General features: G+C 37.0%; 1 long non-coding RNA gene across 2 annotated transcripts in view; it reads left to right on the top strand.

Annotated features, from left to right (window-relative positions):
• Positions 1–14,013, top strand: part of LOC138843122 (uncharacterized) — a 46,638-nt gene that overhangs the window by 22,101 nt on the left and 10,524 nt on the right. Inside the window, exon 4 of one of the 2 annotated variants that reach the window (XR_011382687.1) lies at positions 13,717–14,007. The exons of the other annotated variant lie outside the window; for it this stretch is intronic. This is a non-coding gene — a long non-coding RNA (uncharacterized lncRNA). The remainder of the gene's footprint in view (positions 1–13,716; positions 14,008–14,013) is intronic. 2 annotated transcript variants of the gene reach the window in all.

Consider the following 14,013-nt stretch of genomic DNA (forward strand, 5'->3'; position numbering starts at 1 on the left):
TATTTTTTAATGTTTAAAAGTATTGCATCTGTGGAATTTAAGTTAAAACACCCTTAGCAGCTGTGCTCTAGAATTTCTCGATAGGAAATAGAGAGAAACTGGGTGGGATACAGCATTGATTGATTTCCTTGAAATCCATAGAGATTTTACTTGTTTGGAGTAACACTGGAATAGCTGATAGAACTTATTTGGGTGCCACTAAAACTCCTATATGTTTAACATGTTGAAAATCTGGGAATCCTGAAGAATACAAACATCTGAAAATTCCAAATGACCAAATAAACACTACAAATCATCAACAAGGACTAGGAATCAACAATGATATCGCTATTTAAATTTCCTTAACATAAAATGTATGGCACTTACATAATGTCCTTTTATATTTAAAGACAATTAATCTTTTAATTTTCTTTTACAAATTAACCTGTTCTTTTTTATTCATCAATTTATACTTTGTTTATTCATGAAGTCATGCCTCATGAATCCAGGGCAAATTAGCTGTTATTTCAATGTTATATAATTTTCTTCTTACTAAAATGGAGGAGATGATGAAATTAACAGTTATGTGAATGGGGAGTTGTTTCTTATTTACAATCTGGATGTCTATAATAAAGCACATTGAGTTCGTATTTGGTTTGAAATTTTCTGATTTGGCCTCAGGAATCAATAATTACTCCATAGTAACTAATGAGCACACAAATAATTGAAGCTCCCATTGTTTGCACTTCACCTTCATTCTAAATATCTTGTTGGCCACTTTCAACTATCAAGAAAGATAAGAAGTATGTGGATATCAACTGAACTTCAGACATAAGCTATTCAGGAACATTTTCTTGACTGCTGTTCAGTGGAGTCAAGCCTTACAAAGTTTTTGGTTTATGGATTCAGAAAATCACAGGCTATAATGTGAAGTTTAGAAGGTAGCTGTTTAGATACAGATTATGAAACCTTATGAGATCTGAATAAATGTGCAATTCAGGAAAGTATCATATTTATAGTTTTTTATCCTGTATTTACCTCAAAGAATATCGCCCATATTTCCCAATCATAATTTTGTTGTTAAGAGATATGAAGTACAGAATGAGAAAATCTAACACATATCTCAACCCCAGAAGAATGTTGGAGACATGTTATTTGAAAATATGACTGTGATTTTCCTAATCGTCCCAGTGCAAGAAATAATGTTTCTAATGTATATGTGTGCCAAGCACAATAAGTGACAAGAAATCTACACCTAACAATCAAAGCATAACTTCTTAATAGAAAATAGATAAAATTATAAAACTTCCATAGAAAATGATAGATGATTGAAAAGTGAATAATTGGACTAACAGAAAATTTTTCAGTAAGTGAAACCAGAGAGCATTGAAAAACATCTTTGAAATATTGAAGACAGTCACTATAAACCTACAGATATCTGGACAGATTAGCTTTCAGGCTTGAAAAAATGAAAACATTCACATGTACATAAACAAAGAGTTAATTCACCAAGAGATGTTTATTAAGGGTGGGGTAGTTCATGCTGCTCAAGAGGAAGGGGCATAGTTTAAGAAGAGTGAGATGAAAAAAAGAATAGTGAGCAAATACAGTGTACATCTAATCATTTATTTAAAATGATAATATTTTAACACATTCTTTATATTATATATCATTCATTATTTGTTATTTGCATATTTATATACTTACATATTAAATAATATGTAAATAAATAATATATTAAATACATATTAAACAATATATAAACAAATAACATATATTATGAAGGAGGTACCTTTCTCTGAAGGGAGGAGAAAACTTCCACTTTGACTACGACCTTGTCTAAATATGATCAGAGTTGGTGAACGCAAAAGGCTTCCATAGCCTTGGCAGCTCATGACAAGAGCCTAGGGTGATTACTGATGCCATAAACAAGCGTGTCAATTTGTTAAGTCAACAACAGGAGTCACTGTGCACTTACTCCTCATGTAGGATCTTTGTCCTTAATGTGCTGTACATTGTGATTTAATGCTATAACTAATACTCATACAGTATTTTTCACTTTGTGTTTCTATGTGGGTGCAAACTGTTGAAATCTTTACTGAATATATGCTAAACTGATCTTCTGTATATAAAGAGAATTGAAAATGAATCTTGATTTGAATGGAAGGGGGAAGGGAGAGGGAAAGGGGAGGGTTGCGGGTGGGAGGGAAGTTATGGTGGGGGGGAAGCCATTGTAATCCATAAGCTGTACTTTGGAAATTTATATTCATTAAATAAAAGTTAAAAAAAACCTTATCAGATTACCAAAAAAACCCCATATATTATATATTAAACAATATGTGAATATATAAAGAAATGCACATGTGCATCTAATCATCTGTTTAAAATAGTAAACATAAATGTCTGATTTGTGGGGTGGAGATAAGAAAGGACTAAGGTTCTGAATAAAAACAGCTGTAATTCAGGAGAGAAATGATTATAGTTAAATTATTCTAATATTCCCTTCAATCTTGAGAAAAGAGGTAAAAATAATTTAAGCTTACAATTTATTAAGAAAAAAAAAGCCCTGACCTGAAGAGCCAGCATCCCATATGAGCACCGGTTCTAGTCCCGGCTGCTCCTCTTCGGATCTAGTTCTCTGCTATAGCCTGGGAAAGCAGTAAAAGATAGCCCAAGTTCTTGGGCCTCTTGGACGCACATGGGAGACCCAGAAGAAGCTCCTGGCTCCTGGCTTTGGGTCGGCGCAGCTCCGGCTGTTAAGGCCATTAAGGGAGTTAACCAGCGGACAGAAGACCTCTCTCTTTGTCTCTGCCTCTCTCTGTAACTCTCTCTTTCAAACAAATAAAATAAATCTTAAAAAGAGAAGAAAAATATCCCTGGGAAATATGCAAAGATAATGACTAGTATAATAAAAATAGCATGCATGAATCTCCAAAAGAGAAGAGATGAAAACTCCATAAAACAAATAACAAAATAATGCTAAAAAATTACAATCGATTAAAAAAAGGTCATGGAATAAGAAAAAATAAAATTCTGAATAATTATGTGGAGATAAACCTAAATGTATTAATGATCACAGTAAACATAAATAGGGAAAATTGTCTGAAATTAGTAAAATTTGGGCCAGCGTTGCAGTGCAGCAGGTAACGTTGGTGCTGTGACACCAGAACTCTATGTGGGCACTGGTTCATGTTCTGGCTGCTCCACTTCTAACCCAGCCCCCTGTTAATGACCTAGGAAAAGCAGTAGAGGATGGCCTAAATATTTGGGCTTCTGCTCTCCTGATATCCACCTGGGAGGTCTGCATGAAACTTGGCTCCTGGCTTTGAACTGGCCCAATTCCAGCTGTTGAGGCCATCTGGGAAGAAGTGAGCCACCAGCTGGAAAATTCTCTCTCTCTCTCTCTCTTTCTGTAACTTTGCTTTCAAATATGTAAGGGCTGGCGCCGTGGCTCACTTGGCTAATCCTCCGCCTGCGGTGCTGGCACACCAGGTTCTAGTCCCAGTTGAGGGGCTGGATACTAGTCCCGGTTGCTCTTCCTCCAGTCCAGCTCTCTGCTGTGGCCTGGGAGGGCAGCGGAGGATGGCCCAAGTGCTTGGATCCTGCACCCACATGGGAGACCAGGAGGAAGCACTGGCTCCTGGCTTCGGATCGGCGCAGCGCTGGCTGAAGTGGCCATTGGGGGAATGAGCCAACGGAAGGAAGACCTTTCTCTCTGTCTCTCTCTCACTGTCTATAACTCTACCTGTCAAATAATATATATATATATATATATATATATACTTATATATATATGTCTTTTAAACAATTATCAGGAAGGATATTATAAACAAAACTCAGCATATTGGCAGTTTTTAAGAGAACCACCAAAATACAAAGCAAAAAAAGTCAAGGTTATAAAAATGTTAAAATGAAAGGTGGAAAACCTACTTCAGGAAAACTTTAAACAGAAGAAAATCACACTCACTGTATCAGACAAAATAGACATTAAGGAAACAAAAATGTTTTTAGGGAAAATAATGATGAAACTTTTAGTCACTAGGAAAATATGATGATCTGAACCTTATGCACAAAATCGCCTGAAAATAAGTAAATCAAAAAGGATAACAACTTAAAGAAATGAGTAAATATGAAACCATAGTGTTGTGCCTGAGCAAGTGATGAGAGAGGAGCACCACACACTGATAAATTTTGGAGTTCTTTATTGCCAGCGGCCAAGAGTAGGCTCATGTCCCAAAGACCTCTTGACCCCGAAGCCCAAAGAAGCAGAGTTTATAAAGTCAAAAATCATAAATACGGGAAGGAGAATACATGGTTACTGGGGTCAACCTAACCTAAGGCCTATGCAAAACTAATATCAATTATAATCTTGACAATACCAGTTACAGTCCTAACAATTCCAAGTATAGTCTTGATATTGTCAAGGTGTTACTTCAATAGTTCAGCTCTCTATTGATATGCAGTTAGACAGAAAAACTCAAAATCTAATTAAAAAATTCAAATATTTGTACAGACATATAAAATATAGAGCACTTGAAGAATTCAATAACTTTCTCACTCTGCTCCAGCACTCCTCGAATCTTTGCAAAATTCTTCATGCTACACCTTAAAGTAGGCTTTCACAATATCAAGATACCCTGTGTTTTTGCCCATGTTGTAATTAGATCAAATCAAAAAAGGTCATATAAAAATCATACACATTTTAAAGCTTTTAAATATTCCAAGATAACATGGATCAAAATAGCACATGGTACCTCAATTAAGCTCTTTTAAAAAAATAGAGTAAAATCACAATACTTGTTGATTGAAAATAAGTGCATTAAGATATTTTAAATATCAGAAATAGATAAAAGTGGTAGAACTGAAGGTATATGGCCCTAGGGGAAGGGATTAGGAGGATGGTGGAAACTGATGAGGCTATTTTAGCCATTCTCTGCAACTTTACCTATCATTTCTGGGCATGTATTCCACTGATATGTTAAAAATGATTTTTGATTTGAACAAATTTTCAAATTTGACAATGGGAAAGTTTATATTGCTCTTTTACTAGAAACAATATAAGTTCTGAAAATTTCTAATATTTTAATACATTTCATCAGATTCACTGCAATTCACTTTGATTAAAGACAAATGTCGTCAATTAAGTGTGGATGACTAACCAGAGTTACAAAACCACAGAGTAAAATTTTTGGGCTGAGTTGATTATTTTATAGAACAGTAAAATTTAACATAAACTAAAACTGCCAATGTCAGCTGACAGATTTTTAATAATTTTTAATCCCACCTAACATTCTCCCCCCTTCTCAGAGTCTGTGTTAGTAGTCCAAACTTCTCCTAACAGGGGAGAGAGGGTTTTGAACATATTTTTGGATTAAGATCAGTCTCTATTTTCACCCAGTCTCCTGATTCCTCTTACTAATCATCTCTGGATGGATCCTGGTTTACTTTAGATACCAGATTTATTCATACTTTTAAGAAAATATATTCTTTATGTTTTGTTTTTCAAGCCGCCAAATTGAAAATTGGTATTTAAGTTTTCAATAAGCTAGATTGAAATACTTGTATATTTAAATTGTTTTATTAAGTAATAAGAATTGTTTTCAACTTATGTTCCTACTTTTTTTAGTATTTAATAAATGAAATTTTAGTGATGTTTTTCAAAAATAATCCCATTATCTGCTTGAAGTTCTATGACTTTTCCATGCACTTTTCCCAATGCTTCTCTCAGCAATCAGAGTATAATGTATAACATTATATTTGAATTATTATTATTTTTTTTTTTTTGGGCAGGCAGAATGGATAGTGAGAGAGAGAGACAGAGAGAAAGGTCTTCCTTTGCCGTTGGTTCACCCTCCAATGGCCGCCACGGCTGGCACGCTGCGGCCAGCGCACCACGCTGATCCGATGGCAGGAGCCAGGTACTTATCCTGGTTTCCCATGGGGTGCAGGGCCCAAGCACCTGGGCCATCCTCCGCTGCACTCCCGGGCCACAGCAGAGAGCTGGCCTGGAAGAGGGGCAACCGGGACAGAATCCGGTGCCCCGACCGGGACTAGAACCTGGTGTGCCGGCGCCGCTAGGCGGAGGATTAGCCTATTGAGCCGCGGCGCCGGCCTTGAATTATTTTTTATATTTTAGTTTGTGTTTGAGTTATATTCTGTGTATAGCATCAATAACTTGTCTTATGCCATCTCCAGCACAGGGAACTTGGGCCCATTCTGACTTGTGCTTTCATTTTGAAGTCATCAACTACTTGTTTATTCTGGAAGTTGTCCCTGCAACTTTCCCATTCACAACTTTTCAGAAGCTACTAGGCCCTACTATCATAATGCTCATTTCCAGATGATATATATATATATAATATTATATATTGCATTAAATATTAATATATTGTACATGTTTTCCTGATTTTCACAGAATTGAAATATTTTGTTAGATTTTTAAAATTCTCCAATTATAATTCTCTATACCATATCTCTGTACCAGTATTTTCTCACTCAAATACTGGTCCTATACTATAACTCTCTTATTCAAGGGATTTTTCATTGCTGAGTGCATCCCATTTGACCATTTATTTTCTTTCATTTTATTCCTCTCAGTTGTATATATCCTTAATATCAAAGTGTGAGTTAATACCAGCCCTACAAGCATGCTGTCATTCTGGCCAGCATTTTCATTATGACATCATGAAATTGCTCAAACTTCAGTAATATACCCTAGTAACGTCCTCCTGTACATGGTCTTCAGAACCATGGTTTCTCAGAACTGTGCTGGGACACTGGACAGTTTTGTGATTTCAATGTCACATGTTTTTCTAATTTTTTTTTTAATGAGGCTTTAAAGTAACCACTGGGTTTTGGAATTTTCCACACAGTAAATTGAGACACGTTGGATGTTAGAGTCAAGAGTGTTGTATCGGTCAGCGCCACAGCTCACTTGGCTAATCCTCTACCGGTGGCACTGGCACCCCGGGTTCTAGTCCTGGTTGGGGCGCCGGATTCTGTCCTGGTTGCTCCTCTTCCAGTCCAGCTCTCTGCTATGGCCTGGGAAGGCAGTGGAGTATGGCCCAAGTGCTTGGGCCCTGCACCCGCATGGCAGACCAGGAGGAAGCACCTGGCTCCTGGCTTCGGATCGGCGCAGCATGCCAGCCGTAGTGGCCATTTGGGGGGGTGAACCAATGGAAGGAAGACCTTTCTCTCTGTCTCTCTCTCTCTCACTGTCTAACTCTGCCTGTCAAAAAAATAAATAAATAAAATTAAAATAAGAGTATTGTATCAAACACTCTAAGTTTCCTGATTTAAGTTCCTCCAGGTTTTCTGTATTCTTTTAAATGGTAAATTTGGGCTATTTTTATGAACAAAAATATACTTGTGATTTTACTTTTTTCTTTTACTAACAAATTGATCATTTCTATATCCAGCAGTCAATATATAGTGTATATCATAAACTGTACACATTACTATGATGTTTATTCTAATTTTGACTTTATTCCTATCACCTTAGGATTTTTTCCATTGGTAGTGTAGCTTGTGCCAGTCTCAGCACAAGTTGCCTATGGCCCACTTGGTTTATGTTATCTTTCTAATGTAATCAACTTTCTGTAAATTCTAACAGTTTTTTCATAATGTTCGTGCTGAAAATTGCGTGGAATCATCTATCATCAGTGTCATCACTCTCCTTTGTAGGTCATATGTTTTATTGTTTTGTGAACTCTGTTGGAACTCCACTTTTAAACTTTGATTTTGGAAATTTTCAAAAGTCAGTTTATTTAAATCAGTGTTATTTCTCAAATGTATTCTGCCAAGGTACTTAAAATATTCTTGATTTAACTTATATTGACTTTATTATCTTGTGTAACGTTATATGTGAAGGTCTGTTTTCCACATATTCCTGTACACTGTTTTGTCACTAACATTGCTTCACTTCTCCCAATAGCAAAACGCATGCCATGATAGTCCTGAAAACATTTGCTCAAACTAGCCAGCATTTTCATTTTGAAATCATAAAGTTGTTTACATTTCTCCAAGTTGTGTTACTCCATCCATGTACATTGTTTTGCAAAATTATGCACTAAAGTGCACTTTCAGGTATTCATGTTAGTGAATTGTCTATTTTCTTATTTTTTATAGTACTCAAAATAAAACATTATATATAAAAATTTCCTAGGTCAAGGATTTGTATGTTAGCTAAGATATTAAATATTAGGCAGCATGATCTTTTCTTGCTTTAAGCTACTGAAATTTTGTATATTAGATTTAAATGTAACTTTAAGATTTTATTCATGTATACCCTTTCTGCATGATTGTGACTCTATTACTGATTCTACCAAATCACTAATTTCCACACCCTATAATCAAAATTAAATGCTTTAGAATTTATTACTATTGCTGGCGCCGCGGCTCACTAGGCTAATCCTCTGCATGCAGTGCTGGAACCCCGGGTTCTAGTCCCGGTCAGGGTGCTGGATTCTGTCCTGTTGCTCCTCTTCCAGTCCAGCTCTCTGCTGTGGCCCGGGAGTGCAGTGGAGGATGGCCCAGGTCCTTGGATCTGGCTCCTGGCTTTGGATCAGCGCAGCCGCTGGCTGTAGCAGCCACTTGGGGGGTGAACCAACAGAAGGAAGACCTTTCTCTTTGTCTCTCTCACTGTCTAACTCTGCCTGTGGGGGAAAAAAAAGAATTTATTGCTATCACCCAAATATGTAATTAATAACCTAGATTTTTACAATCATAACACAGAAAAACTATGGGTACCATGGTTTGCTTCATCATTGAGTGGTCATCAGCCTGCTCTAAATGGTAAAAGTTGTCCTAATGCTGTCAGGTTTAATGGATTTGAGCACATTTTAGGGACAGCACCTTCATTCTCATCAGCAGGGGATATATGGTTCATTTTTCTGGACATTCCTGAAACTGTTAATTAATGTCTGATCTTAGAAATTTTCCAAAGCCCATTTCTCTGTCATTCTTTAATTTTTCAAGTTTATTATGGACTCTTTTCCACCAGATAACAGTCTATATATTTGTCTTTTACTTACGGCTCACATTAAAATACGCATTCTTTCTAACAGCAATTTAAGCATGATTTTTTTAAAAGATTTATTGATTTGAAAGACAGAGTTACAGAGAGAGAGGTAGAGACAGAGAGGTCTTCCATCCACTGGTGTACTCCCCAGATGGGCACAATGGCTGGAGCTGGGCCAATCTGAAGCCAGGAGCCAGGAGCTTCTTCAGGTCACCCACATGGGTGCAGGGGCCCAAGGACTTGGGCCATCTTCTACAGCTATCTCAGGCCATAAGAGCTGGATCGGAAGAGGAGCAGCTGAGATTAGAACCAGCACCCATATGGGATGCTGGTGCTTCAGGTCAGGGCTATTTTTTTCTTCTTTTTTAAAGATTTATTTATTTATTTGAAAGTCAGAGTTACACAGAAAGAGAAGCAGAAAGAGAGAGAGAAATAGAGAGCAGTCTTCCATCTGCTGGTTCACTCCCCAGTTGGGCGCAACGGCCAGAGCTGGGCAGATCCAAAGCCAGGAGCCAGGAGCTTCTTCTGGGTCTCCCACGCAGGTGCAGGGGCCCAAGGACTTGGGCCATCTATTGTTTCCCAGGCCATAGCAGAGAGCTGGATGGGAAGTGGAGCAGCCAGGACTGGAATCGGCGCCCATATGGGGTGCTGGCATTGCAGGTGGCAGCTTTACCCACTCTGCCACAGTGCCGACCCCCAGGCCAGGACTTTAGCCCACTACACCACAGCGTCGGCCCCTCAACCATGATTTTACCTGGCTATGTGCACCAGATTCCTATTTTTTGTTTTGTCTTTCTTTTATTAATTTCAACTGTGTATCATCAATATCCATGTGGAAGCCAATCTTAGCACTGTAAACTTAGGGTCATTCTTTTGGATATTTACATTATAATGTCATGAATTCACTCAAAATTGTTCAAATTGTCCTAGCAACCTCCATTTTTTTGGTCTATTAAATAATTTTTAGACAGTACACACACATTACTGAGGACACATATTTGATTTACAGTTTCATTCTTTTTAGAGTCTCAGAATTGATCATTCACCTTAAAATTTCCATTCATTTGATTGGCAGTGCTGTCTAAGCTTTAAGATTATTAAATTAAACTGAATAAGATTTCCTGTATTTTTTTCATATTTTAAAACATAATTTTACTACTATTTTAATCTCTATTACACCTCCATGTGTTGCTATTTCTGAATCTACCAGATTTCCCATTGGTACAGCCAGTAGTCAGAATACAATGTATATGGAAAGGCACACATTTTTTTTATATTTTTCATGTTGCATTTGAATTTGTTATAACCATTAGAAAAAAATCAGTAACCTAATTTATGCCAATTCTAGCACCAAAAACTTCAGGAAGACTTGATTTGCTTTATCAATGTTTGGAAATAAATTTTCTAAAATCTGGAACTTGTCCAATCAAATTTTAGTTCACAGTATCTGAGTATAATCTTGGGTCAGGTCCATCACTCTCATTAGCAGGGGACTTTTTGTTTTGTTTTGCTTTAGATTTTAAGGACTTTTAGGGAACTTGATATTGTTTCATTTTGGAAATTTAATGTTCTGTTTCATCTTTGAATGAATGGAGCTCACTTTTTTCACTAATCATCTATTCTAGACCATTCCCAGCTCTATGAACTGGTGGCCATGATGATTTAAATTTCATTGTGAGATCATCATCACCCCCAGCATTCTATAGGTATCCTGGAAACCTATGTACATAGTGTCTTAGTGCTATCCTAGTCAAGGTTAATCATTCTCTCTCCTCAAGGTAATATATGCATACATATATAAATAGATATATGTAAAGTTTTATGTAAGAATATATATATGCATTTCTGGATTTTTATAGAACTCTGAGTCATTGTTTCTTCAATTTTGTTGATTATTCAAGTTTTCCACTGTGAGTTTAGATACTGTACATATCCTGGCAATTATGTGAGTAAGTGGCAGGATCTTGAAATGATTTTTGATCCTAGAATTATATTCATTTTTTAAAATTTAATTTTAAAAACAGGTACGGAGACCCAGAGAGACAGAAAGTGTGAGTCACAATCTAGTGCTTCACTCCACAATCTCATAATGAGGGACTGGACTATTAGGGAACTCTAAACTACATTTTCCTGATAAATAATATATACGTATATAGGTAATATATACTAGTATATGTTTATGTATATATAAATTTTGAAGGTGTAGCTCTAGATACAAACATCTACTTTAAAGTTCTTCTGGTTATTTGAATGATCTTTGGTCTATTTCTATTTCTTGATTTTGCTCTTATTTTCTTTTTAATGTAGAAGCAATGGATTAAAAATTCACAAGAATCTCTTATATGTCCTTGTCACATTATTATTCTCATTATCAAGTAGCTGAATTATATTCACAGTAAGGAAAGTGTAATTTTTATTGTAACCGGTACACCTCTTTTGAAAATTTTTTTTTCAGTTTATTCTTTTTTTCTTTTCTTTTTTATTTGAGTGTTACAGAGAGAGAGGGACAAGATTAAGATTTTCTGGGGCCGGCACTATGGCAAAGTGGATAAAGCCTCCTCGTGTAGTTCCAGCATCCCATCTGGGCGCAGGTTTCAGTCCCGGCTGCTCCACTTCTGATCCAGCTCTCTGCTATGGCCTGGGAAAGCAGTGGGAGATGCCCCAAGTCCTTGGGCCCCTGCGTCTGCATGGGAGACCTGGAGGAAGCTCCTGGCTCCTGGCTCCTGGCTTCAGATTGGCACAGCTCCGGTCATTGTGGCCAATTGGGGAGTGAACCAGCAGATGGAGGACCTCTCTCTCTCTCTGCCTCTCCTTCCTTCTCTGTGTGACTCTGACTTAAAGAATAAATAAATAAATCTTTTAAAAAAATTTCTAACTGCTGGTTCACTCCTCCAATGGCCACAATTGCTGGAGCTGGAGTTGGGGCAGGCCAAAGCCAGGAGCCAGGTGCTTTTTAGGGTCTTGCACATGGGTTACAAAGGCACACGTACTTGTGACATATTTCAACTGCTTTCCCAGGCTATTATTAAGGAGCTGGATTGGAACTGGAGCAGCTGGGTCATGAACCAGCACCATATGGGATGCTGGTTTCAGAGGAGGTGGTACAACTCACTATGACAAAATGCCATCCCCTCTTTGCATTTTTTTAAAGATTTATTTTTATTTATTTGAAAGACAGAATTACAGAGAGTGGTAGAGACAGAGAAGAGAGGTCTTCCATCCACTGATTTACTCCTCAGATGTCTGCAGCAGCCAGAGCTGCGCTGATCCAAAGTCAGGAGCCAGGAGCTTCTTCCAGGTCTCCCATGTGGGCACAGGGGCCCAAGGACTTGGGCCATCTTCTACTGCTTTCCCAGTCCACAGCAGAGAACTGGATTAAAAGAGGAGCATCCGGGACCAGAAGTGGCGCCCATATGGGATGCTGGCGCTTCAGACCAGGGCTTTAACCTGCTGTGCCACAGCGCCGGCCCCCCTCTTTGAATTTATTCTTATCACCTGTGTGTATGATCAGTAACCTAATGGAAGGCCAGCCTATGACTAAACCTATCAGTGTGTTGCTTGACTTTTACATTGGAAGGTCTTCAACATACGCAAAATTGTGTAGTTTTTTTTTGGCCACTTTTATGTATACAGTTCATGAAAAGGATTTTTGGCCCATAATATCATTCTCTTTTTCCATGTGATATAGTTTTAATTTTTTTGGTGGTTTATGAGTATAAATAAACTTTTGATAATTCATATTTTAAGAGTAGCTATAGATGTGAGTAGCTTTCATTAAGGTTTTTCTGCTAAATGGCTTGATATTTTCTTTACTTACCTTTTACTTACTTGATCTTTTCTTTCACTTATCAAGTTTAGTGCACACTTAAGACACATTGGTTCCCACAGTTCTTTGTATATATTTGTCATGCTATTGTTGCCCCTACATTATTGCTCACTGCTACTTACAATAATCAGAATATAGGTTAAATATTAATGTGTGTATTTATTTTATTTTATTCTGTATTTTATTGTATTTTTTATTCTTTATTGTATTTGATTCTGTATTTTATTTTTTATTCTAAATACATGTGTATGTGTATATATAATGATGTAGTGTAAGCCAATTCTTATGCAGAGAACCATAGCCTATCGTGGTTAACTTTTTCACCGTGGCTTCATCAATTTATTTAAATTATGTTTTCTTTTTCACTTTCCTTGATTTATCTTCTTAATTTTAAAATTTTATAATAGTAATATTATGTACTGGGTATTGTTCACCAAATTCCTTTATGTCTGTTAATCACTCTATTACTTAATCCTATATTGCCACTCCCTCCTACTAACAATTATTAAAATAAAATTTATGTTATAAAATATACATTGTTTTAGTTGATGATGCATTTTAATTCAATCGTGTGACCTGTTAATGTCATCAATATACTATTGTAAGCCAACGCTACTACTATTAACTTTAGGCCTTTTTGGGTGTCATTTTTTGGTGATATCAACTTGATGGAAGTCATCTAAATTCTCTTTGCAACTATTTTATGTCCCCAAATTCTCAGAGCTGTCTTAACCCATTCAGTCATTCTTAATTCTCAGTTGTTATGCTATTGAGCTTTTCTTGAATTCCAGAGGACCATAAATTTTACTTTAATTTTGAAGTTTATTTGTGCTTATCACTTTATTATTTATTTTTATCTTTTTAAAAAGGACCTACTTATTTATTTTTAAAGGAAGAGCGAGAGAGAGCGAGAGTGAGAGTGAGCGAGCGAGCAAGCGAGAGAGAGATCCTTCCTCAGTTGGTTCACTTCTCAAATGGCTGCAGTGCTGCAATGACTGGGACTGGGCCATGCCGCAGCCAGGAACCAGGAGCTTCCTATTCTCCAACCTGAGCGACAGGGGACCAAGCACTTGGACCATACTCAACTGCTTTTGCAGGCACATTAACAAGGAGATGGATTGGAAGAAGACCAGTCAGGACTCTACCCAGTGCTCACATGGGATGCTGGCATTAGGATTCTTCTGTAAAG

The sequence above is a fragment of the Oryctolagus cuniculus genome, chromosome 15 (assembly GCF_964237555.1).
Source record: "Oryctolagus cuniculus chromosome 15, mOryCun1.1, whole genome shotgun sequence".
Taxonomy (NCBI): Eukaryota; Metazoa; Chordata; class Mammalia; order Lagomorpha; family Leporidae; genus Oryctolagus; species Oryctolagus cuniculus.